Below are 13,014 nucleotides of genomic sequence, written 5' to 3'. Positions count from 1 at the left end.
ATCAATTGTAAACCTCTATTGGTTTTTCCCATTCACTAAGTATATTTTAATTAGGTACGCCTGTTTTTCTTTAGGCAGCCATTTCTGGAGTACATGGTCAAATACTCAAAAACACTGTGTAACTCAAAAACTCATCTAATATCCCAATATACCCATCACAAAGTTGAAAAATCATAAATCAAACCATGATAAGTCACGGTTTGTCCTTGGATATGGGCTTCATCAATTCCATTGTATTCAATAATGCTGTACACCATTAACAGTGGCAGACTGTTGGGGAGTGGATTTTGATAGCATTTTAAAAAACAGTTATTAGAGGGATACTTTAACCTGACTGAATATGTGATCTAAATGTATTAGCACGGTGAATGATTATGTGAAATGTTTTGAGACAGAGTAGTACATTTGTGAATGAAATTTTATGGCTTTTTTCACTTAGTAGGAACCTTTGTGTGCGGAAAGCTGAGAAAATTACTTTCTGCTGTAGAGCCTGGCATTCGTTGTAGATTAAAGCTTATTTTTCTGCGAATAAATCTTATTCAATAAAATACTATTTTCTAAAATTAAAAAAAAGCACTTGTGCTGTGAAGTCATTATCCTCAGCAAAGTAATCCGGAAAAGAAAACCACACACCATATTCTCACTTATCATGGGAGCTGAAAAACGAGATCACATGGACACAGGAAGGGGAACAACACACACTGGGGCCTGTCGGGAGGCAGAGCATTAGGAAAAACAGCTAATGCATGCCGGGCTTAATAACTAGGTGATGGGTTGACAGGTGCAGCAAACCACCATGGCACACGTTTACCTTTGTAACAAATCTGCACATCCTGCACATATACCCCAGAACTTTGAAACGAAACGAAACGAAACGAAACGGAAAAACAATAACAAAAGGCTAGTGGCAAACTAAAGTTTCAAACTCAGAATGTGACGGACCCACTTTGGTTCAAATCATGGTTCTCAACCCAGGTGCCATAAGGTCAGGATAAAGAATTTGGTTACATATTGTAAATAAGACATACAGCAAATGACTAGAAAAGTTATTCTCAACCTATGTGTGTCTTGTAATTCAAGGATGACGCTATCTACCGGGACACAGCATTAGATTCCAAAGGGCTCAGTCCCGCAAGACTGGCCTCCCACTCTAATAACAATGGGAAGCCCAGCGTTGTTTTACCTCTGCTTCTTAGCAACTGGCTATAAATCGGGTTTCCACCACTCGCAGTTTTAGTTGCATTAATTTGCTGGAAGAGTTCACAGCACGCAGGGAAACACTTACATTTACCATTTTATTATAGCGGATGTTGCCAAAAATTCAGAAAAAAGACTTTGGGCCCGGCATGTGGGGAGGGGCGCACTACCTTCCTGGAAGTGTTATCCAGAAGCCCTCTAAACCCAGTCCTTTCGGGTTTTTATGGAGACCTCATTCTATAGGCATGATGGGTTAAACCATAGGCTATTGGTGAGCAACTCAACCTGAGGCTCTCAACCCTCCCTGGAAATTGGGGTTGAGGCTTTGCCATTCTCAGTCTGAGTAAAGGAATTTACATGAACGGAATTTTAAAAGAGATTAGCATAGCTGGAAACTTAATTAGGTGATTGAATTATCCGGAGCCACACCTTGATGTTCCTAACCCGAGCACCCTCATCCAACGAATGCTCCACCCAACTGGCTCCCAAGTCTCTACGTGGTTCCAGAGCAAAGGAATGTTTATACAAGGCATATCTCCACGTTTTCTTCAAAGTCTTTTCGCTTCCACGGGTAATTCTTAAATTGCCATGCACCAGGGTCAGGGGGAGGGCTTGTTACAACACAGACCTGTGGATCTCCGGGGTTTGAGGGTTGCAAGGACGCTGCTGGTGTCAAAACCACAAGGTGAGAACCACAGAACCACTAGTTGGTTTTCAGTGTTTCAGTGCATTTAATTCATAATATATTTGGCCAAGAAAACTTGTAAGTTCTTAGATTGTCCCAAATGTGGCGCATGAAATCAAATCAGGAGAAGAGTTTCCTAGGAGGTGTAGCCTGGGAAAGTTGGGGGTGACTGATGGAAAGGAGGAGCGAAGCTCCGCCCTTTCCGCTGCTAGGCTGCGCCCGAGGCTATTTAAACCCACCCTGGCGGGCCTGTACTCAGATCTTCGCAGAGCGGAGCAGCGGCCGGAGCGTTTTGCGGGCTCTGCGTGGACTTGGAGCTTACAGCGTCTTGCGACTTGAAAGCGGATTCAGAGGACAGGACAGAACACTTGGGTAAGTGTATCTCTGTCTATCTGTCTGTCTGTCTGTGTGTCTCATTGGTTGGTTTATTTCCATTTTCTTGAGGAGCACATACCTCACAACACACACACAAACACACACACACACACACACACACACACACACACACACTCGTTCATTCTGCGGGTTAGAAAATTGGTAGGGGTCCCTGGGAGCTACAGGTTTCCTAGTCATGTCTGCACCTAAGAACAGTAGGGTCTTGTCTGGCTCTTCTTATGAACGGTCCCCCAGCCCGGACTCCCCAAGATCCATGCTAGCCTCACCCAGCTTCTCCCTCTCCCCTCTCAGAAACTCAGACTTAAGAGGAAGCTCCTCACCAGGGATCCGGAGCTACCATTCACCATCCCCTAGGGCTTCACCACACTCACCTCTGTCATCACCAGAATCCCACAAGCTCCCATTTCCCTTTCCTCACCGTGATGGGCAATCAATGAAGCCTTTGGGCTCTCCCGTGTCCTCCTCTGGGGATTCTTTAGAGTCACCAGGTTCATCAATAATATACCACATGTTCTTACTGCCATCACCCAGCAGCTCACAACCAGCTCTCGGGGAGACTCTTGTGTCTCCCAGCTACTCTCCAAACAACCCCAGATTTCAGCTGGAGTCAGCCCCCCACACCCAGGAATCACCTACAAACTCACGGGCCTCACGGTGCTCCTCCCCTATGTCTTTCATCTCTTCAACCCCAGGCCTCAGGGACTCTCCCGTGTCTCCCACTTACTCTCCAGCCATCCCCAGGTTTCTGCGGGAGTCAGCCCCATGCACCCAGGAGTCCCCCAGAGACTCACAGGTTTCGGGAGATTGTGAGCGGTCCCCCATCCCTGACGCCTCAAGATTCATGCCCGCCTCACCCAGCTTCTCCCTCTCCCCTCCCAGAAACTCAGACCCAAGGGGCAGCTCCCCACCAGGGATGTGGAAGTACTCTACATCATCCCGCAGGGCTTCACCACTCTCACATCCGTCATCAACAGAATTTCACAACGTTACATTTCCCTTTCCTAACCAAGCAGGACAATCACTCATGTCATTGTGCTCTCCCGTGTCCTCCTCCGGAGATTCTTCACAGTCACCTCATTCATCAATAATATACCATATGTTCCTACTGCCATCATCCAGCAGCTCACCCCCAGCCGTCAATGACTCTCCTGTCTGTCCCAGCTACTCTCCAACTACGCCCAGATTTCAGCGGGAGTCGGTCTCCCACACCCCAGAAGCACCTACAAACTCACAGACTTCAGTGAGATCCTCGCCAGTCTCTCTCACGTCTTCACCCCCAGCCCTTACGGACCCTCCTGTCTCTCTCAACTACTATCCAGCCACGCCCACATTTCAGCGGGAGTCAGTTCCAGCAACCCAGGGATCACCAGCAAGCTCACCACTTTCACTGAGTTACTCCCCAGTCTCTAGCACGTCTTTATCCCCAACCCTCAGGGACTCTCCTGTCTGTCCCAGCTACTCTCCAACCACGCCCACATTTCAGCGAGAGTCAGTTGCAGGCACCCAGAAATCACCACCAAACTCACCAATTTCACTGCGTTACTCCCCAGTCTCTCTCATGTCTTCACCATCCCTCAGGGACTCTCCTGCCTGTCCCAGCTACTCTCCAACCACGCCCACATTTCAGCGGGAGTCACTTCCAGGCACCCCGGAATCACCACCAAACTCACCAATTTCACTCAATTACTCCCCAGTCTCCCTCATGTCTTCACCAGCCCTCAGGGACTCCCCTGTGGGTCCCAACTACTCTCAAACCACGCCCACATTTCAGCGGGAGTCAGTTCCAGGCACCCCGGAATCACCACCAAACTCACCAGTTTCACTCAATTACTCTCCAGTCTCTCTCATGTCTTCACCAGCCCTCAGGGACTCTCCTGCCTGTCCCAGCTACTCTCCAGCCACGCCCAGATGTCAGCTGGAGTCAGTTGCAGGCACCCCGGAGTCACCACCAAACTCACCAGTTTCACTGAGTTACTCCCCGGTCTCTCTCATGTCTTCACCCCCAGCCCTCAGGGACTCTCCTGTGTGTCCCCGCTACTCTCCAACCACGCCCAGATTTCAGCGGGAGTCAGTTCCAGGCACCCAGGGATCACCTACAAACTCCCCAGTTTCACTGAGTTACTCCCCGGTCTCTCTCATGTCTTCACCCCCAGCCCCCTGGGACTCCCCTGTCTGTCCCAGCTACTCTCCTGCCACGCCCAGATTCCAGCGGGAGTCAGCCTCCTGCATTCCGGAGTCACCTACAGACTCACAGACCTCACTGAGATCCTCCCTGGTCTCTCTCAGGTCTTTGCCCTCAGCCCACAGGGACTCTTGTGTCTCTTTCAGCTACTCTCAAAAGTTCTCTAGATTCCAGCTGGAGTCGGTTCCAGGCACCCAGGACACAACACCAAACTCACCAATTTCACTGACTTACTCCCCATTCTCGCTCATGTTGTCACCTCCAGCCCTCAGGGACTCTTCTGTCTCTCTCAGCTACTCTCCAACCATCTCCCGATTTCACCTGGAGTCAGCTTCCCACACCCAGGAATCACCTGCAGACTCACGGACCTTACTGCATCCCTCCCCCATTTCCTTCACCTCTTCACTCCCAGCCTTCAGGGACTCTCCTGCGTCTCCCAGCTTCTCTCCAGGCTTCCCCAGATTTCTGCCACAGTCAGCTCCAGGCACCCAGGAGAACCCTAGACACTCACAGGCCTCACGAGACGATCTCCCTATGACCTGTATCTATACAGGGATGGCTCCCACCTATCCCTCAGTGACCCCAAACCCATCTCCACTTACACTCAGACACTCCCAGGGCCTGACAGCTACTCCCCGTTATTGTCCTTCAGTTCGAAGCCCTGGCCAATCTACTAGCCAACATGACGCAGTTACCTGGCCATTTCTCCACATTTCTGGTGCGGGCCCCACACCCAGCCGCAGAAGAGCCTCTCCTGCATTCCGCCCTCACACACAGGCCTGTCCATCTACTTGCTACTGTCACACTCTTGCCAGCAGAAGAGGCCCCTGTATTGGCCGATATCACCACCCAGGCTATCCTCACCCCACAGCTGTGCAGCGGGACCCTCCTGCTGGCCCACGTGGCTGCCAGAGATCATGCGGACACGAACCTCCAGCATGTCGGCGTCCCTGCGGGCGACACTACCGGTGACATGGCTAGCACGACCCTCCTCCCTGGCAGTGACACTGTTGATGTGAGCCCCACTTGCAGATCTGTCATTTGTACATAAGGCCATTTCCCCTTTTCTCTCTCTCTTCCGTTCACAGGGCTATTCGTTCTCTCTGTTTCTGCCTCCGTTTCAGATATTTACTCACCTTTTTCCTCTTTCACTCTGTCTGCCGTGGTCTCGATGAGAGTGTGTCACATAAGATTCCCCCATTAAAAGTCATGAATTGAGTGGCTTTTACTGTATTTCTGGTTGTGCACATTCCATTTTAATTCGCAATCCATTTTAGAACATTTTATCACCACCGGCCAGAGAAAAACCCTGTAAACATTGGTCACTCCTCATTCTCTCTCAAACCCTCTCCCTGACCCTCAGCCCTAGGTAACAACAACATGGAGCGATCAACCCCATATCCATAGATTTCCATACTGTGGGCATTTCATATAAACACAATTGCACAATATGCGAGCTTTTGTGACTGACTTTACACTTAGCACAATATTTTCAACATTCATCCACATTGTAGCCATACCCACAGTGGGAAACCATTTTCTTTCTTTTTGGTTTTAGTAACACCGGGTGTTTTCTCCTTCCTTCCTTCTCTCCTTCCTTCCTTCCTTCCTTCCTTCCTTCCTTCCTTCCTTCCTTCCTTCCTTCCTTCCTTCCTTCCTTCCTTCCTCCTATTTCTCTCTTACACCTTCTGCCCTCTCTGCTTCATAGGCCTTAGCTGCATCCTACATTCTGCGTTTTTTTTTTGGGAAATCCTCGGCAGTTTCCGGAAAATTGTGTTATTGTTACTATTTACCGCTGTCTCTCATTCATGATTCTCCATCAATTGTAAACCTCTATTGGTTTTTCCCATCCACTAAGTATATTTTAATTAGGTACGCCTGTTTTTCTTTAGGCAGCCATTTCTGGAGTACATGGTCAAATACTCAAAAACACTGTGTAACTCAAAAACTCATCTAATATCCCAATATACCCATCACAAAGTTGAAAAATCATAAATCAAACCATGATAAGTCACGGTTTGTCCTTGGATATGGGCTTCATCAATTCCATTGTATTCAATAATGCTGTACACCATTAACAGTGGCAGACTGTTGGGGAGTGGATTTTGATAGCATTTTAAAAAACAGTTATTAGAGGGATACTTTAACCTGACTGAATATGTGATCTAATTGTATTAGCACGGTGAATGATTATGTGAAATGTTTTGAGACAGAGTAGTACATTTGTGAATGAAATTTTATGGCTTTTTTCACTTAGTAGGAACCTTTGTGTGCGGAAAGCTGAGAAAATTACTTTCTGCTGTAGAGCCTGGCATTCGTTGTAGATTAAAGCTTATTTTTCTGCGAATAAATCTTATTCAATAAAATACTATTTTCTAAAATTAAAAAAAAGCACTTGTGCTGTGAAGTCATTATCCTCAGCAAAGTAATCCGGAAAAGAAAACCACACACCATATTCTCACTTATCATGGGAGCTGAAAAACGAGATCACATGGACACAGGAAGGGGAACAACACACACTGGGGCCTGTCGGGAGGCAGAGCATTAGGAAAAACAGCTAATGCATGCCGGGCTTAATAACTAGGTGATGGGTTGACAGGTGCAGCAAACCACCATGGCACACGTTTACCTTTGTAACAAATCTGCACATCCTGCACATATACCCCAGAACTTTGAAACGAAACGAAACGAAACGAAACGGAAAAACAATAACAAAAGGCTAGTGGCAAACTAAAGTTTCAAACTCAGAATGTGACGGACCCACTTTGGTTCAAATCATGGTTCTCAACCCAGGTGCCATAAGGTCAGGATAAAGAATTTGGTTACATATTGTAAATAAGACATACAGCAAATGACTAGAAAAGTTATTCTCAACCTATGTGTGTCTTGTAATTCAAGGATGACGCTATCTACCGGGACACAGCATTAGATTCCAAAGGGCTCAGTCCCGCAAGACTGGCCTCCCGCTCTAATAACAATGGGAAGCCCAGCGTTGTTTTACCTCTGCTTCTTAGCAACTGGCTATAAATCGGGTTTCCACCACTCGCAGTTTTAGTTGCATTAATTTGCTGGAAGAGTTCACAGCACGCAGGGAAACACTTACATTTACCATTTTATTATAGCGGATGTTGCCAAAAATTCAGAAAAAAGACTTTGGGCCCGGCATGTGGGGAGGGGCGCACTACCTTCCTGGAAGTGTTATCCAGAAGCCCTCTAAACCCAGTCCTTTCGGGTTTTTATGGAGACCTCATTCTATAGGCATGATGGGTTAAAGCATAGGCTATTGGTGAGCAACTCAACCTGAGGCTCTCAACCCTCCCTGGAAATTGGGGTTGAGGCTTTGCCATTCTCAGTCTGAGTAAAGGAATTTACATGAACGGAATTTTAAAAGAGATTAGCATAGCTGGAAACTTAATTAGGTGATTGAATTATCCGGAGCCACACCTTGATGTTCCTAACCCGAGCACCCTCATCCAACGAATGCTCCACCCAACTGGCTCCCAAGTCTCTACGTGGTTCCAGAGCAAAGGAATGTTTATACAAGGCATATCTCCACGTTTTCTTCAAAGTCTTTTCGCTTCCACGGGTAATTCTTAAACTGCCATGCACCAGGGTCAGGGGGAGGGCTTGTTACAACACAGACCTGTGGATCTCCGGGGTTTGAGGGTTGCAAGGACGCTGCTGGTGTCAAAACCACAAGGTGAGAACCACAGAACCACTAGTTGGTTTTCAGTGTTTCAGTGCATTTAATTCATAATATATTTGGCCAAGAAAACTTGTAAGTTCTTAGATTGTCCCAAATGTGGCGCATGAAATCAAATCAGGAGAAGAGTTTCCTAGGAGGTGTAGCCTGGGAAAGTTGGGGGTGACTGATGGAAAGGAGGAGCGAAGCTCCGCCCTTTCCGCTGCTAGGCTGCGCCCGAGGCTATTTAAACCCACCCTGGCGGGCCTGTACTCAGATCTTCGCAGAGCGGAGCAGCGGCCGGAGCGTTTTGCGGGCTCTGCGTGGACTTGGAGCTTACAGCGTCTTGCGACTTGGAAGCGGATTCAGAGGACAGGACAGAACACTTGGGTAAGTGTATCTCTGTCTATCTGTCTGTCTGTCTGTGTGTCTCATTGGTTGGTTTATTTCCATTTTCTTGAGGAGCACATACCTCACAACACACACACAAACACACACACACACACACACACACACACACACACACACACACTCGTTCATTCTGCGGGTTAGAAAATTGGTAGGGGTCCCTGGGAGCTACAGGTTTCCCAGTCATGTCTGCACCTAAGAACAGTAGGGTCTTGTCTGGCTCTTCTTATGAACGGTCCCCCAGCCCGGACTCCCCAAGATCCATGCTAGCCTCACCCAGCTTCTCCCTCTCCCCTCTCAGAAACTCAGACTTAAGAGGAAGCTCCTCACCAGGGATCCGGAGCTACCATTCACCATCCCCTAGGGCTTCACCACACTCACCTCTGTCATCACCAGAATCCCACAAGCTCCCATTTCCCTTTCCTCACCGTGATGGGCAATCAATGAAGCCTTTGGGCTCTCCCGTGTCCTCCTCTGGGGATTCTTTAGAGTCACCAGGTTCATCAATAATATACCACATGTTCTTACTGCCATCACCCAGCAGCTCACAACCAGCTCTCGGGGAGACTCTTGTGTCTCCCAGCTACTCTCCAAACAACCCCAGATTTCAGCTGGAGTCAGCCCCCCACACCCAGGAATCACCTACAAACTCACGGGCCTCACGGTGCTCCTCCCCTATGTCTTTCATCTCTTCAACCCCAGGCCTCAGGGACTCTCCCGTGTCTCCCACTTACTCTCCAGCCATCCCCAGGTTTCTGCGGGAGTCAGCCCCATGCACCCAGGAGTCCCCCAGAGACTCACAGGTTTCGGGAGATTGTGAGCGGTCCCCCATCCCTGACGCCTCAGGATTCATGCCCGCCTCACCCAGCTTCTCCCTCTCCCCTCCCAGAAACTCAGACCCAAGGGGCAGCTCCCCACCAGGGATGTGGAAGTACTCTACATCATCCCGCAGGGCTTCACCACTCTCACATCCGTCATCAACAGAATTTCACAACGTTACATTTCCCTTTCCTAACCAAGCAGGACAATCACTCATGTCATTGTGCTCTCCCGTGTCCTCCTCCGGAGATTCTTCACAGTCACCTCATTCATCAATAATATACCATATGTTCCTACTGCCATCATCCAGCAGCTCACCCCCAGCCGTCAATGACTCTCCTGTCTGTCCCAGCTACTCTCCAACTACGCCCAGATTTCAGCGGGAGTCGGTCTCCCACACCCCAGAAGCACCTACAAACTCACAGACTTCAGTGAGATCCTCGCCAGTCTCTCTCACGTCTTCACCCCCAGCCCTTACGGACCCTCCTGTCTCTCTCAACTACTATCCAGCCACGCCCACATTTCAGCGGGAGTCAGTTCCAGCAACCCAGGGATCACCAGCAAGCTCACCACTTTCACTGAGTTACTCCCCAGTCTCTAGCACGTCTTTATCCCCAACCCTCAGGGACTCTCCTGTCTGTCCCAGCTACTCTCCAACCACGCCCACATTTCAGCGAGAGTCAGTTGCAGGCACCCAGAAATCACCACCAAACTCACCAATTTCACTGCGTTACTCCCCAGTCTCTCTCATGTCTTCACCATCCCTCAGGGACTCTCCTGCCTGTCCCAGCTACTCTCCAACCACGCCCACATTTCAGCGGGAGTCACTTCCAGGCACCCCGGAATCACCACCAAACTCACCAATTTCACTCAATTACTCCCCAGTCTCCCTCATGTCTTCACCAGCCCTCAGGGACTCCCCTGTGGGTCCCAACTACTCTCAAACCACGCCCACATTTCAGCGGGAGTCAGTTCCAGGCACCCCGGAATCACCACCAAACTCACCAGTTTCACTCAATTACTCTCCAGTCTCTCTCATGTCTTCACCAGCCCTCAGGGACTCTCCTGCCTGTCCCAGCTACTCTCCAGCCACGCCCAGATGTCAGCTGGAGTCAGTTGCAGGCACCCCGGAGTCACCACCAAACTCACCAGTTTCACTGAGTTACTCCCCGGTCTCTCTCATGTCTTCACCCCCAGCCCTCAGGGACTCTCCTGTGTGTCCCCGCTACTCTCCAACCACGCCCAGATTTCAGCGGGAGTCAGTTCCAGGCACCCAGGGATCACCTACAAACTCCCCAGTTTCACTGAGTTACTCCCCGGTCTCTCTCATGTCTTCACCCCCAGCCCCCTGGGACTCCCCTGTCTGTCCCAGCTACTCTCCTGCCACGCCCAGATTCCAGCGGGAGTCAGCCTCCTGCATTCCGGAGTCACCTACAGACTCACAGACCTCACTGAGATCCTCCCTGGTCTCTCTCAGGTCTTTGCCCTCAGCCCACAGGGACTCTTGTGTCTCTTTCAGCTACTCTCAAAAGTTCTCTAGATTCCAGCTGGAGTCGGTTCCAGGCACCCAGGACACAACACCAAACTCACCAATTTCACTGACTTACTCCCCATTCTCGCTCATGTTGTCACCTCCAGCCCTCAGGGACTCTTCTGTCTCTCTCAGCTACTCTCCAACCATCTCCCGATTTCACCTGGAGTCAGCTTCCCACACCCAGGAATCACCTGCAGACTCACGGACCTTACTGCATCCCTCCCCCATTTCCTTCACCTCTTCACTCCCAGCCTTCAGGGACTCTCCTGCGTCTCCCAGCTTCTCTCCAGCCTTCCCCAGATTTCTGCCACAGTCAGCTCCAGGCACCCAGGAGAACCCTAGACACTCACAGGCCTCACGAGACGATCTCCCTATGACCTGTATCTATACAGGGATGGCTCCCACCTATCCCTCAGTGACCCCAAACCCATCTCCACTTACACTCAGACACTCCCAGGGCCTGACAGCTACTCCCCGTTATTGTCCTTCAGTTCGAAGCCCTGGCCAATCTACTAGCCAACATGACGCAGTTACCTGGCCATTTCTCCACATTTCTGGTGCGGGCCCCACACCCAGCCGCAGAAGAGCCTCTCCTGCATTCCGCCCTCACACACAGGCCTGTCCATCTACTTGCTACTGTCACACTCTTGCCAGCAGAAGAGGCCCCTGTATTGGCCGATATCACCACCCAGGCTATCCTCACCCCACAGCTGTGCAGCGGGACCCTCCTGCTGGCCCACGTGGCTGCCAGAGATCATGCGGACACGAACCTCCAGCATGTCGGCGTCCCTGCGGGCGACACTACCGGTGACATGGCTAGCACGACCCTCCTCCCTGGCAGTGACACTGTTGATGTGAGCCCCACTTGCAGATCTGTCATTTGTACATAAGGCCATTTCCCCTTTTCTCTCTCTCTTCCGTTCACAGGGCTATTCGTTCTCTCTGTTTCTGCCTCCGTTTCAGATATTTACTCACCTTTTTCCTCTTTCACTCTGTCTGCCGTGGTCTCGATGAGAGTGTGTCACATAAGATTCCCCCATTAAAAGTCATGAATTGAGTGGCTTTTACTGTATTTCTGGTTGTGCACATTCCATTTTAATTCGCAATCCATTTTAGAACATTTTATCACCACCGGCCAGAGAAAAACCCTGTAAACATTGGTGACTCCTCATTCTCTCTCAAACCCTCTCCCTGACCCTCAGCCCTAGGTAACAACTACATGGAGCGATCAACCCCATATCCATAGATTTCCATACTGTGGGCATTTCATATAAACACAATTGCACAATATGTGAGCTTTTGTGACTGACTTTACACTTAGCACAATATTTTCAACATTCATCCACATTGTAGCCATACCCACAGTGGGAAACCATTTTCTTTCTTTTTGGTTTTAGTAACACCGGGTGTTTTCTCCTTCCTTCCTTCTCTCCTTCCTTCCTTCCTTCCTTCCTTCCTTCCTTCCTTCCTTCCTTCCTTCCTTCCTTCCTCCTATTTCTCTCTTACACCTTCTGCCCTCTCTGCTTCATAGGCCTTAGCTGCATCCTACATTCTGCGTTTTTTTTTTGGGAAATCCTCGGCAGTTTCCGGAAAATTGTGTTATTGTTACTATTTACCGCTGTCTCTCATTCATGATTCTCCATCAATTGTAAACCTCTATTGGTTTTTCCCATCCACTAAGTATATTTTAATTAGGTACGCCTGTTTTTCTTTAGGCAGCCATTTCTGGAGTACATGGTCAAATACTCAAAAACACTGTGTAACTCAAAAACTCATCTAATATCCCAATATACCCATCACAAAGTTGAAAAATCATAAATCAAACCATGATAAGTCACGGTTTGTCCTTGGATATGGGCTTCATCAATTCCATTGTATTCAATAATGCTGTACACCATTAACAGTGGCAGACTGTTGGGGAGTGGATTTTGATAGCATTTTAAAAAACAGTTATTAGAGGGATACTTTAACCTGACTGAATATGTGATCTAATTGTATTAGCACGGTGAATGATTATGTGAAATGTTTTGAGACAGAGTAGTACATTTGTGAATGAAATTTTATGGCTTTTTTCACTTAGTAGGAACCTTTGTGTGCGGAAAGCTGAGAAA

Source organism: Pongo abelii, chromosome 17, assembly GCF_028885655.2.
Source record: "Pongo abelii isolate AG06213 chromosome 17, NHGRI_mPonAbe1-v2.0_pri, whole genome shotgun sequence".
Classification (NCBI taxonomy): domain Eukaryota; kingdom Metazoa; phylum Chordata; class Mammalia; order Primates; family Hominidae; genus Pongo; species Pongo abelii.
The sequence above is the reverse complement of the archived record's forward strand: the minus strand, read 5'-3'. Positions refer to the sequence as shown.